Source organism: Anarhichas minor, unplaced genomic scaffold (genome assembly GCF_050575085.1).
Source record: "Anarhichas minor isolate MPS153535 unplaced genomic scaffold, ASM5057508v1 ptg000011l, whole genome shotgun sequence".
Lineage (NCBI taxonomy): Eukaryota > Metazoa > Chordata > Actinopteri > Perciformes > Anarhichadidae > Anarhichas > Anarhichas minor.
The window spans coordinates 11,895,517-11,916,974 of NW_027466457.1; the positions used below are offsets into that span (position 1 = coordinate 11,895,517).

At 42.4% G+C, this 21,458-nt stretch overlaps 1 long non-coding RNA gene across 1 annotated transcript in view; it reads right to left on the reverse strand.

Moving 5' to 3' along the window:
• LOC142948091 (uncharacterized) overlaps positions 1 to 16,012 on the reverse strand; it is a 29,729-nt gene extending 13,717 nt beyond the window's left edge. Inside the window, exons 1-2 of the long non-coding RNA XR_012953436.1 lie at positions 15,891 to 16,012; positions 10,525 to 10,564 (exon numbers count right to left, since the gene is read on the reverse strand). This is a non-coding gene — a long non-coding RNA (uncharacterized LOC142948091). The remainder of the gene's footprint in view (positions 1 to 10,524; positions 10,565 to 15,890) is intronic.
• Positions 16,013 to 21,458: the final 5,446 nt, after the last annotated feature.

Sequence of the window (21,458 nt, forward strand, 5' to 3'; positions counted from 1 at the left end):
CTTCTGTACTCTTCAAGCACAAAGCCAAGCATTGATTGATTGATTTTGTTGCTAATCTCCTGCTTTCATTTTTAACAAATCAAAAACACAAAATCAGGAAACATCTAAAGTTGGTTGAGCTGTCTTTTACATCATTTAAAAGACATTTTCTAGCGAATCTACATTGTTAGAAAGGTACACTGCACTTATTCATTTTGATAAGAAATACACACGAATTAGCAGGAATGAACTCACCTTGCTGTTTCTCACAGAACTCGGAAAGAAGAAGAGGATGAAGAGAGGCAGAGAGAAAAAGAGAAAGGGAGAGTTTCTCCCCTGGGAAGAAGCTGGAAATTATGGACCTATTCGATATCAGACCTCAGAGTGGATAACCTATCCAAAGAGGGACGCGCCCTAACTGCAACTAACTACTTCTGGCCGCCCTTCAACAGTCAAACATATTGTCCTGGATCAGGGCAGCATCGAACTACAGGGCAATTTAGGCAATAAGTCGACATCAAATAGTATCAATAATGGTAATAAAATGTTAATACCGCATAACTATGCATTAAAAGTAAATTAATGACATATATATATATATATATATATTTATTAAGCTGTAAACTATGATACCTACAACTTTGCTCATCAAACTTTAAATATGATAAAACTAAAAAGGCAGATTTCCTTTAGCCAAAAATGGGGATAATCCTGACAGGAAGTACAGATATTTGAATTATTAATATATATAAGATTATGCTATCATCGGGCTATTACATACATATTTACACTTACTTTTTTCATCCTGTAATGTTAGAAGACCAAATTTAAACCCTGATAAAATATGGTATACTGACTTAACCTAACTGTCAAGGTCTAAAGATCAGGCCTTTCAGTTGCCAAATTATATTATAACAAAAGTAAACTAAAATTAACATGTGAGATTAGATTCATTTCGATATTGCAATATAAGATATTCTTTATATTAATCAATCACTCGACTAATGTAAATTATACAGTTTATCAAAATTATAATTTCAGCAGCAACAATAATGAATATAAAGTGGTGTTGGCCAAACTGTAAAAACATTGATCTAAGGCATTACGTTAACTACGCGGGGAAAACTCAATGAACCGCATTAATACAAAATTCTCCTTTTCTGTCCACTTGACCAGCCTGTGCCGGGCTTCTAAATACCTGAACTCTCCCTTTTTACAGTTCCGGCTAATACCCACTTTAAACAGCCTTGGCCATTTTGTTTTATTCTTCCTCAATACTAAGCCAGCAGTGCACAGGCCTGGCATTTTAGGAGCCATGTCACAATGCCCGTGTCTGCGCTGCAGGGCTGCAAGGAGTCCAACAGCCAAGGCATACGCACTCAGCGGTTCACTGCCTCGACAAACACTGTATGCGCACTGTTTTGTTATCTTACACACTCTCTGCAGCATCCTTGCTCTACTGAGAAAAGCAAAACATGCACCTAATGTGCTTTATCCATTCCATAAACATGCTCTCCTCCATGTGCCGTGTGCAACACAGAGCCACTCAGCCTTCAGCCCCTGAATCACTCTCTCTCTCTTCTGATTAGCACAGCAAAGTTAGCTCGGTCACAAAATAGATATTCTCAAATTCAGCAATGCCATTAAACAAGCTAGATAACTGCTTCTCATCTTCTGCACAATAAAAAAGAAACCCTTGTGGCGTCCTTTTAAAGGCAACACAGTACTGCTATTGATATGGAAATGATGAAATTGAAATTGGAAGCAACAGTGCGTGTACATTGCATATGTTTTCGATATCAATATATTTATTACTTCTGTCTTTTGTTTTGTGTGTGTATGTAAAGCAATGGTCATTTTAAGGACATAAAGACACATTACTGTAAATGTGACGGTTGTTACCTCCGTTTGGAGATAATAACTGGCCAGTGTCTTTAAAAGGAGCTGTATTTAACATTCTCAACATTAGTATAGCAGCAAACAACTAAAGATATAGTGGAGTAATGTCTACCTGAGCAGAGAGTAAAGTTGCTTCCTTTTTGTATGTGTTGTTATCTAAGTTTCTCCTTGCTTTGTTGACACAGCCATGTTAGTGCGAGTGAGCGTGCCCAACAGGGTAGCTCACTGCCGCCACTCTGCACTGCTCTCACACAGCGGTTACAGCTAATAACGCCGTCCAGACCGTAAGCCACGTCACACAAGCGCAGCAAACCACCCTCCGGTTCCCCCACAGGTAAACACCGTTTACTTTCCCCGTTGTTTACACGGTTAGCGCTGGAAGCATCGTGAGCCGGCGGCTCGCCGGCGCCATGTTGAGAGCCTTTAAGAGGCAATCAAAATGCTCCAAATTTCGTATCTTGCACTTTAAAGTGATTTAGTTTATAAAACAAATGAGTCTATAGATACTGTATACTAACATAGAGGAGTTTGGTCATCTGAGGACATGCACATTCTGCAAAGGGTTTGTTTCTATGAATCTAATCTGAAGCGTACAAAGGTTTCCTTTTATGTATTCCTGTGTGTTTAGAACTGGTCTGTGTGCTTTATGTTTTTTCTCTACAGTACAGCTGTTTGCTTCCACAGGTTATACTAGAAAATGATTGTGCAGTTAAAATGTTTTAAGGTCTCTGTTCTTTATCATATGGAAATGTGAAATAACGTTTCGTCCGTTCTTCATTTAAGGTTATTTGAGTTACATTTTATGTGAAGTGTGATCAAAAATAATGTTGTTAATGATGCTATTGTCTTTATTATCTTTATAATCATTATTTCACATAACTTGTTAGTGGTAGCAAGCTGCCTTGTTCCTCATGATTCTGGCTACATAAACTTTATTGGTGCTAAATTCCCGCTTTCTTTCTTCTTCACTGTCCCAGTGTGAAAATGGTATGCACTACATACTCTAAACCACGATTGGGCCGCGAGCGCCACCTAGAGGGCCGCAAAAAACGTTCAGTTTTGCACCTGTGGGCCGCGGGACCGCATAGGTTATCAATTGAAGACTGTGTGCGCAAGTACAATCCTGACTTTCTTAAGTACGGCTTTGTGAACGGAGGCAACGAGGCAGAGCCGAGGGCTCAGTGTGTGGAATGTGGGCTAATGCTATCAAACGAAGCACTGAAGCCTTCAAAAATAAAGCGACACCTAGCGACGAAACATCCAACGCTCGTGGGAAAGCCTGTTGGGCTTCTTGTTGTGTATGCAGGTTTACATACACATGATAAATGAATGTCTTTGTGATCATCACATTGTATCATCTCATTTATTTGACAAGGGTTTTGCCTGTTCAACTCCGCGAGGACGCCGGCGTCCTCGATCCCCTCCCCTCCCCTTCCGTTCCTACGGCTTGCTTGCGCAAACTACGTCACAAAACATGGCCGTGTTTGGTATCCCAGCATGCCCAAAATCCTCATCTTTGCTAATAAATCATCGATTTTCTTTAATTGCTTATGGATTTTTCACAAAAGGAGCCCAAACACACACTGTCCAAAGTCGCCATAACCGCTGCAAGTCGGATCTTGCAGCATTACGACGGAAAAAGACATTACAGACCCGACAATGTGCTAGCGGATGTTACCATGGAGCTAGTAGCTTCAGAAAACGCTAGTACTTATAGTACAAACCTTAACTTCTCTTTACATAAGCCGTCAACCAATGTATAACCTTTGCGTAACTAAGCTACCCGCATACTCGATCGTGCGCTCGGTCGCAGCAAGTCCGCTACTCACACACCACATCTTCGACCATATATACATAGATTTTGCAATTTGCAAAGGCTAAAAATAAAACGAAAATAATATAATATCAAAATATAAAGAGAGAAACACCTTTAGTGTGTCAGAATATCATTTGGTTACCATGTGTCCATTTGGGTCTCCAAATATCCTTTTAGAGCTCCGCCTGGATCTCTTCATGGAAGAAACACTGTAGAATCGTCATACTTTGTCCAATCTTCTTCAAATTTGAGGCAGTTGTTCACTGATAGTGTAGTTACAGCCCTATACTGTCATTTACCCGTACAGATACAGCCACAGGCAGTTATTTATACTGAAATATACTTTTTTATTTTATGCGGACAAAAACCTTCAATTTTTACTGACTCCAAAGGCCCACTGCTCTGTTTCTGTATGACCTACAGGTTCTCTGACACTTTTGATGCATATAGTCCGAGTGGTTCAGAAGCTACAGCCATTTTAATTTGGGTATGTCATTTTAGGCGGTTTTGCTCCAAAATAGGGGTGGAGTTGAACAGGTAACAATATAGTTATTGAATACAAATCAAACCAAGAGTGAGATCAATTTGTTAAACTAATAGTGTTAATATTTGAATGGGCCCCAGGACACTTTGTACTTGAAAAGTTGGGCCCCGAGTTCAAAAAGGTTAAGAACCACTGCTCTAAACTGTGCTGACTAGATGGTGCATGACAATTCTCTTGTGTGCCCGTCATCGTCACAGTAAAGGTGTGGACAGCACACGAGAGGCCGTAATATGACAGCCACTGACCTCTCACACCAGCTTAGAGAGGCAGAGGGTCATGCAGAGGACATGGCGGTGGCGGGAGAAGTCAATCTTATCCTTCCGTTCCGCCACAGGCCTGTGTGCAGCGACAGCAAGATGAGCAACAGGGCTTTCCAAAATCCACACTCGTTTGGCTGGGAGCAAGGCATCAGGGCCGTGTGTGTTTCAAAAGGAAACGCTGAGGAAAGCGTTTTTTTGTGACAGCAACACCGTGCACTTGACAGTGTGTGTTAGCCGGCCCTCTGTCTTTGCTACGTCCCCACCCTTGCTCAATATCCCTCAACGCCAATATCTGTCATCTTCAGTCGCCAAAGTGGCATGCAGCCCGTTTGTCTCACAACGGTGGAGTATTCCACCTTGATATGGTTCACATGCGTTTAAGTACATTTCCTCGTCATTATCTCTCCACATTACGAGTACCTCCAGCTCTGCTAAGCAGTGTAGGGCCGAGAGGTTAAAAGGCAGGAGGCACCGAAATGAGAAGGAGAGAAAAGCATCAGCTCTCGGGAGGTGGAGGGGCGGGGGGGGCGATAACCTGGCACAGAACCAAGCACTAATGCCCCTTAAATGTCAGAGACTGCAGCACAAAGGAAGGCAGACAGCAAGAACGAGAGCACATTCATATTTCAGTACGGCAGATGCTATAATGCGTCGATGCCTCACACTGAGTGCACACAAGGACAACAAGAGAGAGGAAAAAAAGACATCGGCCATGAAAAAGGGGGGAAAAGGGGACTTTGCAGCAGTGATGGAAGCAGCCCCATCTGAGGGTTGTCTCTATTCGACAAAGTTGAGAGTGGATCTGTCTTACTCACCCGCTCTCTCTCTCTCTCTCTCTCTCTCCACAGACGAAAATCTAGCGTGGTGGGGGTCGGGGGACGGGGTTGAGTCTGGTGTTGGGGGTGGGGTTGGATTGCTGGAGAGAGTGATCTTTTTTTCCAGAGGGGTGAAAGGCGGACGGTCATGTGTGCAGAGCTCATGACAAAAGGCCCTTTTATGTGCAGCAAATGCAGATAGAGGAGGCTCCTTTGTGCACAGATGGAGATCCCATGCCTGGGTCTGCCTGCGGCAGAGAGGGAAGGGAGGGAGGAGAGGAGAGAAGGGTGTTGGTGAAGGGAAGGGAGGGGAGGAGAGGGAGGGGTGTCTCTGGCACTGAGTGCCATCACTGTGTCTGGTGGGGGGAGGGGGCACGGAAAAGGAGAACCAAGCCATCCTGGTCCTGCCAGGTTCATACATTAGGGAGGGGCCCCAAGGCTCGCTAAGAGGATATGGAAACTGGTAAGCCCATAGCGGGATCACAGAGAGAGCTGCATCTACTGTCTAACAAGTGGACCAGGGTCAGATAGTATTTGCAAATAATCTGTAGTGTTTGTTTCCACCAGCATGGCTTGCCATATATAGTGCCAGAGAGTTTATACGATTACAGGAAATCACGTCAAACTTATCCGATACTAAACTAAGGATGATTGGGTTCGAGAAGCTTAACCTACTTTTTAATGCCAACTATCGCATGCAGGTTAAAACAAACATAAGCATCACTTGATTACCATTGTGCTTTGGACCCGCTAAAAAAAAAAAAGGTCGTGCAGGTATTCCTGGTGTGAATGATCAAGTTGAAAACATGACATAGAATTTCAAGTTCAGCTTCCAATTGATTCCCTCATAGATGACTCTGCCACTGTCTGCTACACTAGTATCTCTACGCTGTTGCTTTGACCGTTGTGCAGTCTCCGTTGCGCCTGTGATCTATCAATCTCGGGATAAGGCTGTCGGCTGAATGTTGAAAGTGTCTCTTCCATGCTGGTGCCACCTCTCCCCTGAGAGACGAGGTGACTCCCACTGACAGCCCGTCTGCTGAGAAGACGTCACATCCTTTAAGCGGCCTCCTCCCACTGACCAGGACATCTTAACACTACAGCTGGAGCACCGAGTCATATGGCCCTCTTCACCAGTGGACAGATGGACAACCCCCCCCCCCCCCCCCAAACACTGACAGTCATGTTAGCCCCAACACATAAGCCTGACGCTGCTGATAAACTCGCACTGAGCTGAGACGAGTTGTAAATATTTAACTGTAGGAAAGTGGAAGTTTTCTTCTTCTTATAGCGATCTGCTTAGGGACGTATTTAGCAACATGCTTGATCGCTAAGAGTTGTTAGCTAGATAGTGAGGTCATTATCTCACTATAGTAAGCCTGCTATAGCAACAAGGTGCTCAAGGTTATCTCATGAGATTATGATGATGATGAGCCACTTCATATATTTAGACAACATAGTGTAAATAAATGAATTCAAACAATAAATCTTACACAGTGCATTTCTTCAAACTGCAACACACTTTACACCGTGCTTTCAGGCATAACACTGTACAGTGCAGTTAGCTTAGCATTGTGGGGAAAATCATAACTTTTAAAGCTACCAACAGCCATACTGAGATATCTTTCCCATGGTTTAGTGTATGCTCAGTGTTTAATATGATGTCAGTAACCACATTTTATTATTCTTGGTTAAAAAAGAAAAGAAAAGAAAAAGTGACTTACAACCAATTAGCATTTCTTCATCTCCCTTCCTCTTCTTGTAGCCCCAGTCCCAAATGTCCCTGCATAATGTACTTATCTTGGCCGTTTAACGTTCAAACAGAGTGATATGTAGAATTTGATTAAACGCATATTGGGTTAACATTGTGACACACACTAGCAAGCAAACCTGGTTGCGCGCTCAACAAGGTAGGCTTAGGCTAATTAAAGTGATTAGGTGTTCTTGTCTGAGTACTGTCTTGGTTTGCCGGCTCTGGCCTAACCCAAACCCGGCCCACCTGCAGTCTGCCTGCCAGGAGGCCAGGAATGAAAGGCTGGCACGTACCCTTCTCTCCTCTATCTGATCCCTTGTTGCTACCCGAGACGCCAACAAAGGTATTCTGCCCACTAATCAACAGACAGGGCGAGGGAGAGAAATATGGAGGCATGCAACAGGGATTAAAGTCACAATAGTATAAAGTATTAGGAGTATCTAATATCAAATTACATCCTTTTAAGCCAACTCAGTGCTGAGAATAAAACTGTCTCCTCCATTTAATAGTCATCTCATTACTTAAATGCATTTACTGTGAAATTTAAGTGAAATCCAAATATGATGACATCTTCTCCTTAATACATTTGATCAGACTATTTGTTACAGAAAGCAGTATATGGTGACACTGGGGACATTTTGAGAAAAAAAGTCATAGACTGGTTGAAACAGACAAAGACGAGAGGATGATGAAGACGAAAGACGAAGACGAAAACTCTGTTTGGCATGTTGGATATCCGCTTGTCTCAGTTGATGTGTAAAATCTTTGAGACTGGAACAAATGCAAATAGTGCTGACTTGCTCGCACAGAAAAAAATAAATCCTGAAGGCTTTTCAAATGAACTCACTCTCACAATGGTGAGGGGAGCCCAGAGCAGGGTGAATATACGGTCTGGGCTCTGAATGGAACAATGTGTGAGAGCCAAACAGGGAGCTGTGAAGTGAAGGCTCAGGACCCTCCAGGCTGCCTGCCTCTGTTGAGCTGAGCCTCGGCTGCCTCCAGAGCCCATGCTGACCACCACCCCTACGGTGCTGTGCTCAGCAATGCCTGGCTAACACGCCACTACAGGTCTGAGCTCAAAACAAAATTCAAAATGGAAATCCTAATAACAAAACACAATTACTAATAATTTTAACATTAAAAAAACTACGGTGGACATAATCTAGTAAATGTAGTGTAAATGTAAATGGGGTGTTTAAAGCCATAGTGAGCTATTAATGTAAAACAAGGCAGCACTCAAGAAGAACAAGTGTTCTTTGCCTTTCTCTGCTGGATTAGTTAAGATTAAAAATGAACTTTCTGACATTAAATAAGTCACTGTGAACTGTATCAAGGCCAGTTTGTCCACTGTAAAGCAGGTCTTTACCGGTTTGGTTGCCACCTTCTTCTGGTTACACAGCAAATCTGACAGTTAAGAGGTTAAAGGTTGGATTCCTGCAACAGTGAATGTCAATCACCACCCATGCAACCTGTTGCCCTTGAGCAAGCCACTGGAGCACCTTTCTGCTTACGCATTCCTAGAAATATAGGCTACAAGTGAAAACAGAGAATTCGAATGCATCAAAGCGTCTTTTAGATAGCACATACAATTCAAGTCACATGGATTGATTCCTTTCCTCATTTCATCCATATACATTGCACCTGTCACCAACTGAGTTTTCGTCTCTTTTTTTTTTAGTCCGAGGTATTTTTTAGCTTCAGTATAACACAATAAAAGGTTTAATCACGTAATCTTGAAAATAATTATATCTCCAACAACACTACTGGGATATTAGCGAGCATTCGTGTTATTTCAAAACTTAAGTTACAAATTATTTTGTCTCTTTTGAATATTAATGCTACAGCATATTTACATGTTTAAACATTTTAAACGGAATTGGATACTGCAAAAGGGAGACATTTAAATAAATCACCAACTTTAAAAAATAATCGAAATCATTATAACTGTAGCGGCAAAAAAGAGATCCGATTGGTTACAGTACGTTTAAACAGCACTTTACTGTACAGCCCAAGCATGCCCATGACTGAGGAATGTTTTGGTAATATCTCTTTAAGAGAAGGCTGCGCCTACAGCTGGGAGAGCTCTCTGCTTTGCTGCTCCTCTGATTTCTACTTTCAAACTTCATTTTCAGCCCTTGCAAAGATTTTCAGAGCCGCTCTCTGGACGTTGGCAGGCAATTTCCCCAGCAGCCAAACTTCCCAGCATGCCTTGTGGCGGGGCTGGATCTGCTCACAAAGTTAACTGTGAAGTTGCTCCGCTCGACATGAGATACAGTAGAGACCCTGCTTCACTCGTACCCGCGCAGGATGACATGAGAAACTTACTGTCAGAAGAGTTTTTACATGCACACTGTATTTACAGTTCTTTACTTTGCACGGCCTTTCATTATATCAATATTGAAAATGCCTTCAAGAATCTATTAAAACTTTAAAGCTTATAATTTAAAAGCTGCGGTTGAACCCCCCCCCCCCCACACACCCTAAGATCCAAACAGTGGTTATAAACTGACATATAATGTCTTCTTTCATCATCTCTCCAAATATTTGATTTAAACCACTGGAATTAAAAGACATGTCTTCAATCACACAGTATGTTTTCTGTAACAGCTGCATCATCAAAGCAACTTAATAGCCCAAAATTGGACCTATTTTCAAAGATGCACGACTAAATTGTATTTAATCCTGTATTTAAACACCATGGAAACAGTTGCAAGTCTTTGCACCAAAGTGGACAGTACATCTCTACTGGCTGACATGCATGGGACAGTAAAGGCTGCCTGCAGCATCTGGTGGACACCTGTAAGACTGCAAGTCTCTGGAGAGAATGAGAGAGGCCTTTGTGATTCTGCGAAGTCACCAAAACTCTGGGCCAGAGTATACTGACCCCTCAGTGCTCCAGCCAGTTCCACAGTCTTTAGCATGGCGGCCATTGTGGGGTATTTAACCTGAGCGTTCCATCACAAAATCAGAGTCAACATAAATAACAATGTCCCGTCAGCGAATGACAAGACCGGGTTCTTGGGGTGGACATGAAATCAAGTTCTGCCAACATCTACGGGTTTATCCAAGATCACTGACACAGCAAGAACAAGCCGCGGCACTTTAGTCCTTTCCAGGTCGATACAGTGCGATCTGCACCATCGTGGATTGAAGTATAAAGGGAGAGAGATTCAGAACTGCTTCTGGATGTTACTGAGGTCTTAAAAACGTTTCTATATTAGCACATGTGTAAACTTAGTGACATGATTTATATACAGATACGCAAATTAAAACAGTAAACATCTGTAAAATATAATACAGTCAAACAGAATATAAAAAAATATTATTGTTATTAATATTATTTATATAATAACGCCTCAGTTTATTTGTGGTTTTGTGGGCTACAAAAATTGCACAATATTATATTTCACAGACGTTCAGGTTACCGTGTTGGCCTTCCATACATACAAAGTACTCACAGTGATTCAGGGACATTTTGTTTCCTCTTCATTCATGGATCTGTTGGGTAAACAGAAAAGAAACAACATTGTTAGTATGTGTGGAAAAAGTGGAAAATTGTGTCTTGCTGACAAAATCTTTAGCTCTCAAAGACAAAGAAAATGGTTCAACATGTGTTTTAGCTGAAGCACTTTAGACCTGTACCCAGTGCACACCGTTAGCCCTTTCATTTATGAGAGCTAATCACTTCAAGTGAACCGGATCACAAAGGGATAGTCACTGACACCAGAGCAATTACGTTGTACATGTCTAATCCCTTACACAGCACTTAGGACAGTTTTAAAGGGCACCAGCGCACACTGCAGAGCTCCCTTAACTGTTAGGGTGCAGTTTGGTCCATTTTACAGCCACTGGTGCACATGCCTGATTGTTAAGACCAGGGAAAGTAATCCCTGGAGTCAGGCCACTACACCCGCTCTGTCCCTGTAACCATGGCAGCAGACAGGTAGTGTCTGGGTCACAGGGCAAACATGGCCAGACTTCAGCACCGGCCGCCGGTTAATGAAAAAAAAAAAAAAAAACTAGCCTGCTGTGAACACGCCGAGCGAACGCACATGTGCATTCACACAAATGCAAATGTTCATGTGTGCACGCGAACACGTACACACTTACAAAAAACTCACACACAGGTTCAGGTGAAAGTCGAGCTGACAACTGATACGACTACAGAGCGGTCCTGGGTTTCTGTTAATCAATAGTGGAACCGGATTTGCAATAGGGCTAAAACACCATCGCTACGTACTAATACAACGAAAAAATACATCTTTCTCAAAATAAAAACACCTCAGAGAAGCACATGCTATCCCAGGCACCGAAACTGTCATTTAAAATGAGCTAATAAATAATGATGCGCTGGGTACGAGAAGAATGGTCCAGTTCTATTATTCCTCTTCCTAAAATGCCCAAACGATGGTCTGGTCTATCTTGCCCTTTTGAAAGAAACACATGATCTCCCCTGGCCTTTTCACCAGCTCTCCCTCTCTCTTGTCAGTTGCTATGAGACACTCCAGCTGAAGCCAAGGCTTCCACAATTCATTACTGGAGGAACAAAAGCCAAAGCACTGGACAAAGCGGGCCAGAATAACTCAAACCAGCTCCCACTTAACACACACATCACACCTCTGAGTGCTCTGCTGACATACAAATGGCCAATTCAAGACCTCTTCTTTTTTCTTTATGTTTTTTTTTTCTTTACAATGCCAGGGGGGTATAGACGAAGAAAACCTTTAAGATACCCAGTAAGAAGACGACAGATTGAAGATTTGCCACATTTTAAGGTTTCCTTATATTCTTCACAAGACATGATTCTTGTCAGCAGCAAAAAATGATTTCAGAGAATAAAGTGTTTCCACACAACAGCGTTTTAAGGATCTTGTGCCAAAGACTGAATAGGCTACGTTGCACCATCAGTGCAACATCACCTGTCTCTGGCTTTCCACCGGCTCTGCCTCGCCAAAATCGTGAAACATCTCTTTCCCCTCCAACCAATCAGATCTCAATCTCAGGCTGTTCTTATGCAAAGAAAGAGGGGAAGGCCAATGAGAAACAGTCCTCCTCCTTCCCCTCGTATCCTACACACACAAACACACACACACAAGACAATCACCGTCTGAGAAATGCCAACGGACGGGCAATCAGTCATTGTAATTAGGCGGGCTGCCATTACCGAGCCCTCATAATTCAGGCTGGAGCTTGAGGACATAGGTAGTGAGAGCCCAGCTGCCGGCTGCCACAGCCCACCCCTGGCTCACCCAAACCTCAACACAGGCCATTCCCTCTCCCCTCCCTCTGGTGGGGGGGAACCAGCAGAATTATAAGGGGGGCAGGCTGACTGCAAATGTAAAAACTCCCTCCCTCCCCATCTCCCTCCCTTCCTCCTCGACTACATGTCCTAAAACCGCTCCCACTCCCACTTTCTTTTCACTGCACTGCAGAGTTTTGTTCTCCAAACTGCATGAGCGACAGAGCAGATACCTTGTGCTGAGAAAACGGCAGTTAGAAAGAGAAAGGGTCTCAATCTAAACGTGTAAAACGCCTTCATAAAAAGTGGGCAAGTGTCATTTTCCCCGTAAAATTGTACTTGAAGGAGTAAAGCCTGCAGATGGTTATTGTCCACGCTGTTTCTAGGTGTTGGGAACACTGGATTTACAGTACAGACATGGCTCGCTCTTTTCTCTATGGAATTCACAGCTAAACAGGAAGCTATGACAGTATTCTGCAGAGATTTATTCTATTTGCATAACGGCCGTGGTTGACTCTGCCTTTGCCTGTCGCATAGGACCTGAAGTTTTCTTGGCAGAGAAATGAAGAACTGCAAGTTCAGCCAAAATAGACAATAAAGCAGAATGGACAAACATGCCAAATTGCCGAGGCAATTCAGTACAGAGGCTCATTTTTCCAAAATGATTCACACTGGAAAGAAAAGCATTTCCCTGTCCTTAGATGAACTTAGTTTGCTCTGTGTCGGCTTTTACAAGGAAGCGATGTGGGGGGGGGGGGTGTTGCACGTGCAATCGTACACGTACACATGACCACACAGCCATCACTGTAGATTCTTTGCTCACTGTGGAATTAGGTCATGCACATAACAGCAGCAAAACACAGACACGCATATAAACATGCACTACTTCAAAAAATAAAAATAAAAAAAAAGACATAGTCACGGGGTAAAAACCACAAACTTGGAATCTTTGCAAGAAAAACCCAAACAATAACAGCTGAGCCGGGTAAGTGCCATTGTGCATGTGCTGTACACTGTACAGGACACTAACAGCTTGTACCATAACTACGGGACAAACTGTTTTTGAGTGCAGAAACAGCAGCAGCACAGTTGAGGAATGAGGGAGGACTGAATGCAAGTTTTGCATCAGTCAGCAGTGTCCTGAGGCTGGTTTATTGGCTTGTCTCGCTGTGCGGCCTGACAGCGTTCACCTGTTCCTTCTTCTGCAGGACGACGGTCAACAGTCTGCTGCTGCACAGCAAGAACAGGAAGCTCAAACTCATTCGGCATTATTTTCCATCATCCACAAAGACTGCCTTCGGAAAGCAGATGTTATAAATGAATACATACAGCTGTGGCCTCGAATCAATAAATACCTCAAAAAATAATAAAATGCTTTTATTACAAAAAAATACAAAAAAACAACAGCCTACTTCTGTGTGTCGGCATCACATGATATCTAAAGCTTGTGATAGAGGAGCACAGCTCACTTGCAGGTATCCAATCATTACATCTCATAATTCGATCTTGCACTGAGCAAACATTAAGCATTGGTTACATAGAAAAGATAATTGGCTTCTGTATGGTTTTGCCGGGAGCTTTGATGCACTCACAACTATGCCGCTACCAACGATAAATATTTGTGCAGCTGCTGTTCGGTGCATCAGTGACGTGCAACAGATATAACATTTGATCAAAAGAATGATCAGTGAAGAAGGAGGAGAAGGCGGAGGACCGAAAATATGCAGTCACCACAATCTATTTGCTTACCCAACAGATTATGCTCAACAATCTTTAATGGCAGCTGTAATATAATGAATGATTCACCTCAATGTTCATCCTCCGCACAGCTATAAACCGATGAGCTAGCTCTCCAAGCAATAAAGAGCTGAACGTGCAGCAGAGATACACACACACACACATCTGGACGGAGGCATGGATGTGTTTGGACGATGCGTTGGAATTGAGAATAAGCAGGCCGCGTCATATTATATAACCTCTAATGTTGCTGCAGACAACAAAAATCCTTGATTTACACAAAATGTAGGTAAATACAGAACGATCTGAACAGAATCACACAGGGGTTAAAGTATCATTTCAAATGGTAACATGAATAGTGAGCATTGTGACGAGGGTTCTATACGACACAAAGCAGGAGTATATCTCAACTTTTCCTAAATGTTTGCTCCAGACGTTCCGGTTCTGTAAACTGTAAATGAAGAAAAGCAGCATTTCCTCTTTAGGAACGGCAAGTGAGATTGGAGCTGAGCTGCAGAGCTGCTGAAAAGTCTTTGAGCGAGGAACTCAATCTGTGACCTTTGACCACCCTGGAGGTCCCTGTGAGGAACAAGAGCTTCAGTGTTATCAGAGTCACTTCTAATGGGCAGTTTGATGTGGTACAGGGTTTCAGCGTTGAAGCTTGGTGTCTGGTTTTGTAAAGAAAATAGGACAAAAATTCCTAATTTATCCTCAAGTGACTTCAACATGTCTGATATAAAAGAGGTTGTCATGATGAAATGAGAAATTTCCTGTCAGCCTGTAAAAGCCAGGGAGTCTGGTTATGAACAGTCGACACACGACAGGTCATCACAGTATAATCATTTGTGTTTGTTTTCCTCATACAGGCTACAGCCACAAAAATGAGATCTGATGTAGAACAAGTCAAGCTGCAGAAAAGTTGTAATTAGATTTTATTGTACCACCTAATCCACACTAGATATTGCATCTTGTGCTACTAAAATGTTATCCGAACCCGCATTATATTAACTTAAATGTGTACTGTGTGCTGTATTTTGACAATTATTACCTTGATGTTTTATGTTTTCAATAACTCCTTTTAATGGGGCTCTTCCTCTATAGGTCGTTCCGACCCGCTATTCTCATTTTAATTCAGTAAATCATATTTCTGTAGTCTTTGGACCAGACCTCTTTGTGCTGAAATGACTTAACTGAACTAATATAATGTTGTGTTCCCTCATCACAGTGTTTTCCAACTGCATCTCTATTTCAAGATTTTCAAAATACATCAAACTAAAGACCATTGTGCTGCTGAATGGATTTCATCCCGCTGTGCTTTAGCTTTATTCATGTTTGCACTCACCAGCTGCATAAATTACACCAAACATTGACACTGTTCAGTGTTACAGAGTAGCTTTCTGCTTTTGTTTTTCCTTCCCATGACAGTGGCCCTGAAACCACATGACACCTACCAACAAGAGACAGTGTGTACAAATACAGGAAATAAACTAAAAAGAGAAGAACCACAAACGGAATTAACGTTACACCACAGGACCAGTGACAAGTTTTAAATACCAGTAAAAAAATCTAAAATAATAGTATTATAATAAAAATGTTAGTATTATAATTATTTTCAGTGGGTTTTGATCAGAAAGTGAATTTGACACGAGGAAAAACTATACCACAAAGACACAGTCAATGTTAAGTCTGTAATAGACACTGCTTTGTACACGGTTTTTTTCCCACAGACATCTCGTATAGAGAATAAAACCTTTTGGCCTACATTAATAAAAAAAAAAGATTTTTAGAATAAGCCACAACACGTCAAGTACATGTCTTCGGACATACAAAGCGCTGCAGTGGACTCACCATAATAACGCGCCATGTGCTTGTTGCTTGTCAGCTGCAAGTCTCCTCCTAGCGCCTCGTCCACGGGGTCACTGAGTGCAACAGGCGTGAGTGGAAACCGAGGAAAAAGTGGCACATTAAGGCATTCTCTCCGCCTGCAGAGCTGCAGCTGCTGCGTGTTGTTTTTTTTTTGGGGGGGGGGGGGGGGCTTCAGACATTGTCAGGAAGAAGGCGGTTTAGAGAACTGTGCGTGTGTCACCGCCGCTGATTCGAATAGCCTAGAAAGTGATCCTCTAGCCGAGTTATAATCTACGAGGTGCTCTGACGACCGTCGTGAGGACAGGATTATACATGCACATCCCGGCGAGAGCTTCCCATCTGGTTCATCCGCTGCGCAGGCTGTCCCCGATCTCTGCACACGGCTACATGGCGACTCTGACTAACTCCTCTGCGCGTTAAGGCTGGACTGCAAGTTATTTTTATCGCAGCCAACTAAGACTGAAACTAAAATATGCCATTGCCCTTGCTCGGTTCATCCTTTGTAGTCGCTTCGTAGTGGCCTTTTGTGGTTTTTGTTTTGCTGGAGAACAATGAATGCAGAGTTTGAGGTTCTTATAGTGGGGTCATGTTGCCCACACGGTGCGCGTGTCACATGATTTGGCCTACATTCTGGCTGTGGGACGAATGGAAGTTAATATTTGATGCCAGAGGACTGATCAATATGACACATCTGCTGTAGTGAAGAAGTTAGGAACTGAGTGACCGACAGGGCATCATACAGGAGCCGTTAATCCTCCTTTGAGTTGGGCATGAAGTTAATTTGCTTTGACATTTGTTCAGATAAAAATGTAATTATCATGCTTACGCAGCTTGACCCTGCATTGAACACTTGCCTGGTGAAATATATCTTAATGCACATATTTAAAAAGTTATAAAATGAAGGTTGTGACATAAAAGTCACCTCATGAACTATTGCACATGTAATAAAGGCTTGATGTTGTTACAAGAGATTCTCTAAACAGCGGCCCTGTGATCAATGCAAAGTTTAGCCTTTGACAAAGCAAAGCGTTGACAAATGATTAAAGTAAACACCAATTGTTTTGCTTTAAATAATTTTACTTTCCAATTCTCACTGTATTTCACCTGAATTCTCAATATAGAAGCCAAATCATGTCAGAAATACTGCAACTTTTGTTTTTCCTCACATTTAGTGAGCTGTGTCCCGAGTGTTTCTTAAATGATTTTTAGAATAAACACATTCCCATTTGAAATCTCAGCAGTGGAGCGCCAAGCGTCCTCCGGTATTCTTTGTGCACTTAAGCAGAGAGTTGATCACTCTGCAATCCTTCAAACAGACCGAGGCCCTCGGGAGGTTTTAATGGTGACTTGAGCCATCACTCAGAATAACTCTCACTGTATCTTGACTTGCACCTGTTGCATGAACTGCTCTAAAATACCAGACTTGACAGACAGTAAACACAGGCTGCGCTGACTTTTCACCCTGAGCACACAAACAACTTTGACCCAGCCGCATGTTTTGCTCTAAATCCGGGCCCACTTAGGACGCTTGATAGCATCTATTAATACGACCGCCACCTCTTGCATTGAAGTGACTCGTGTTTCTGTGAGGCCTCGCTGAGATTTATGGTCATTTTGATCTCGGTGCCCTGCGGTGGCCCGAGCAACACAACCCCATTGACCCCGTACTGCATAGAGACAAGGGTAATGAAATTAGCCGTGCATGAGTGTGACTGCCGTTTGTGATGTGTCCTCTTCAGATTGTGCGTGCACACAGCTTTCAGGCTCTGCAGTTCACGTGACAAAATAACCGCAGTTAGAAGGGCGGGGATTACTGGGAGGGGTGAACGGGTTCACGGAGCTCATGGCAAGAGTAAGGCAGCGCGAGGTTGTGCCAAAGGAAATTACATGAAACATTAGGGATTTCTGACTGTTTCCACAAAGAACTTCCTGCCTCTTTATGATATTTGGTAAGGCCTATTCTAATGCACTTGGACAAATGGTTCAGCTTTTGGGCCATGTTGTAAGCCCCGGTGATAGTTCAGTTTTTTTTTCATGTTATCTGCGCATTTCAAAGAAAACTGTGTTTTGATGTTTGCCTAATCTTTTGTTTGGATTTCCTGCATGCCCTGGGATTTCAGATAAAGGATAGAAACCTGTTGCTCTCAACGATGGTCTTAAATATGCATATCCAATGCCAAATACCTCACAAAGTATTTAAGGGTGTTTAAAGACGGCTATAAACCATATTGATTCCTGAAGACAATCTGCGTCTTGATCTCATATTGTAACTCTTCAGAGCAGTTGTTGGCTTGAGCCTTCATGTATACGGACCGACTCAACACGATAAGTCTGTGGAAGCACCACAGACTTACCCCGTCTGCTCCAGACACGAACGCTAGGACAAAGACACAACTATGATTCTGCTTGTCAAATCAAATCATCTCTGTCGATTTGATGTTAAACTGTTCAGAGACTTCTGCTCAGCGTCAATACTTGGATTCATTTTATGTTGACTGCTCGATCAGAGCAGTTGCAGTAGCTTCGTATCATCAGTGGGCAGACAGTTGTCTGGCCTTTTAATATTGCATCATAAGGGCATTTCCTGATGAAGTATGAAGATAAAAAAAGGCCACAGTTTATGGCTCTGGGGTGAATTTGCACTTTTTAACATCTTTTCAAAGTTATCGGACAAGTTGTTCTCATTGTACCTAATAAATGGCCGTGCCACTTGCACAAATTTATTCTGTCCTTGAAATCATTTGTTTTCCTCCCAGGACAGCTGCTCTTGGTCTCCACCCTTTCCAGCAACACACAAGTTAGAAAGCTAAATTCAGATTTTGAATTCAAAGTCACTCCAGCATTTGTGCGACGGACCCTGAATGCACAAATCCATACCCTGTTTCTATACTCTGTGTCAGACAATGAATCTCTTATGTCGCTTGATCAAGAGTCCAGACACAACATGCTTGCAAATGCAAAACCACTTGATTATTTAGATTGAGGATTACGACTTACTTGTCCCATTGCTTCTTCTAGAACTCAATGGAGAGTTCGCCATCATCCATAAGCATGTGAATTCCAGTTTTGGGGTGAAGCGATGAGCTGTAGCTGTGCCGAGATATTTTGCTTCGAATGCTCCTTGACCTCAGACTGTCTGGAGGCTCTTTACACGCTAAGCCATGGTTATTTGTAAACAGAATGCTTTGCTAAAGTTCTCCACGCTCAGCCGAGAGCCTCTGAAGGAGGCCACTTTGCACAAAGAGGCCATTCTCACTGCTGTTTGGACCCCAGTTCTGCTTTATATTTGTAGTGGAGGCCTTCATTTGCTTTGGATTGAGAAAATGGAATAAAATTAAATGCATAAAAATGCATTTAAAGCATGCCTCAATCAGTGAATTGAGCAGAGCATTGTGAGTGAATGACTTGAAGGTAATGTTTGATGTCCGTGATCTTTCATAGTACCCAGACCACCAACCTCAATGACAATTGCATAAAATCAAACAAGTTTGTAAACCAAAACTGGCACCGGACCTCAAACTCTTGGCTGCAGCTAACTTTCTCACATTCTCCCTTGTGCTAGTCCGTTAACTTTCAGAGCTACCTCCTCAGGAAAGCATGTTCATTAAATTCCCAGCAGGAGTCCCTACGTGGGCTTCACCCTGTCATTGACAGATGCATGAATGACTCAATATGCGTCTGGATTTGTAACCTGCGAGGGCTTAAGAAAAAAAAGCCTGTGAGACAAAGGCAACTGAGGCGAAGCTGCAGAGCCTTCAGTCTAAACAAAATCTCATTGTTCCTTTTTTCCACAGCTAGGGGGTTAGTACTCTCGCCCACCCCCCCACCCCATAACACTCCCAGAACCTCAGTCCGCTGTCCCACCCCAGTCTCTGTATTCCGCCAGCTCTGAGTGCTGTTAGTGGGGCCAGTAATTAAACAGGGCTACCTCTCAGTTTCTGCAGCTCCATGGGGGGAGTTCTTCCATGAAATGCACTCCTCATTCTGAGTACAGACGGCAGCTGATGAGGGATTATCTGCTGGCTGAGGCATGACATACTCCCCACCATAGTCTTCAATTAGTTCAGTTCACGGTGATGTATTGGCTGGACCTGACACTATTTCCCACGGCTTCCTCATAAACACCACACCAATGTATTGCAACATATACTATATCACTTTGGTTTGTCCTACAAAGGGTGTCAGATCAGTATTGAAATTAGCTTGAAACAGCATCATTTTATTTTGGCAAAGATACAAGTGATAAGAGACACACCTAAAACTTGTAGGTTTGAAATACATTGTATAGCATGACGTGTTGTACAATATCTTAATTCAGCTTCTCTCAACCACCAAACAAAACATTTTCCTTTTTTTCAATTTTGGTTCCTTACAAAAAAAGACACCGAAACTCATTAAAACACTAGAAACGTGAGTTTTGTCCTCTCCTCTGCAGTTGGTCAATTATTCTGATGTGTGAAGCATACTGCATCATAAAGACTTGAAGTTCAAGTTCGTTTTCTTATGCTGCCATTCATCACAAGCACAGTAAGAAACTACCTGAAGACATCTGTTGCATGGAAAAAAAATGGAATGGGAATCTTGTGAGCTGCACAGTCATGTAAAGGTGTTTTATACCAATTACCTTTGACAGCGACAAAAACACAAACAACATGAAACCGGATAAAGAACCCTGATATGTCCAATCAAGAACAGAAAAAAATAACATTACTGGCCTACCAAGCTCAGCTATTATGACTTTGCAGCAGATACCTAAGACTCTCAAGCCTTATAACAGGCATGTTTCACAGTCTGTTCCTGTAAGTCTTGTTCCATTTACAGTTTGAACAACTGAGAATTCAGTAGGTGTGTCTCAAATTACAAAAAAAAAGAAAACCCACTAATTACTTTGACTGAAAGATTTTTTCCAAAAGCTCAGGATGGAATATTAAAACACAGTTCAGTGACTTGATGAGTGCAATACTTCGGCACTTAAGTAGTTCGAGTACGGCACCTTTAGCTGTTTGAATACATTGTATTACATGCATTATATTTCATGTAAGCAAATATGAAATGATAGTGCTATTTCCCTATATTAGCAAGTCCAATTATTATCCACTCATGTTACCGGCCCACGCTGATATTTGTTAATGTCTTACAGCAAGTATTCTGCAATACGCAGAACTCTAAAAACACTTCTACTTTAATAGTTTATCTTTCAGCAGGCATCTCAAGTTCTGGAGACATGCATGTTAAATGGAATTTGGGTCTGTTTTAAATGAGTAGCAGTGTTTGGAGAGGAACACAATATTTCGTTCAACCAGTTCTCACTGCTTTTACATCGCATGTTGTAAAGTGTTGGCTCTTATATTTAACGTCACTCATAACTGTGAGGAAATATGGGGCCTTTTTGGTACATAAAAATAATATTATAGGGATCAATAACTCCATGTTGTCAGTGCAAAAGTTATTTGATCCACTCATCAAACTGGAACGTGACAGCCAGATAGGTTGGAGGAGGTTGTGAAATGAACCCCCTAAGCCACGTCTCGCTCTATTGATGATCAGCTG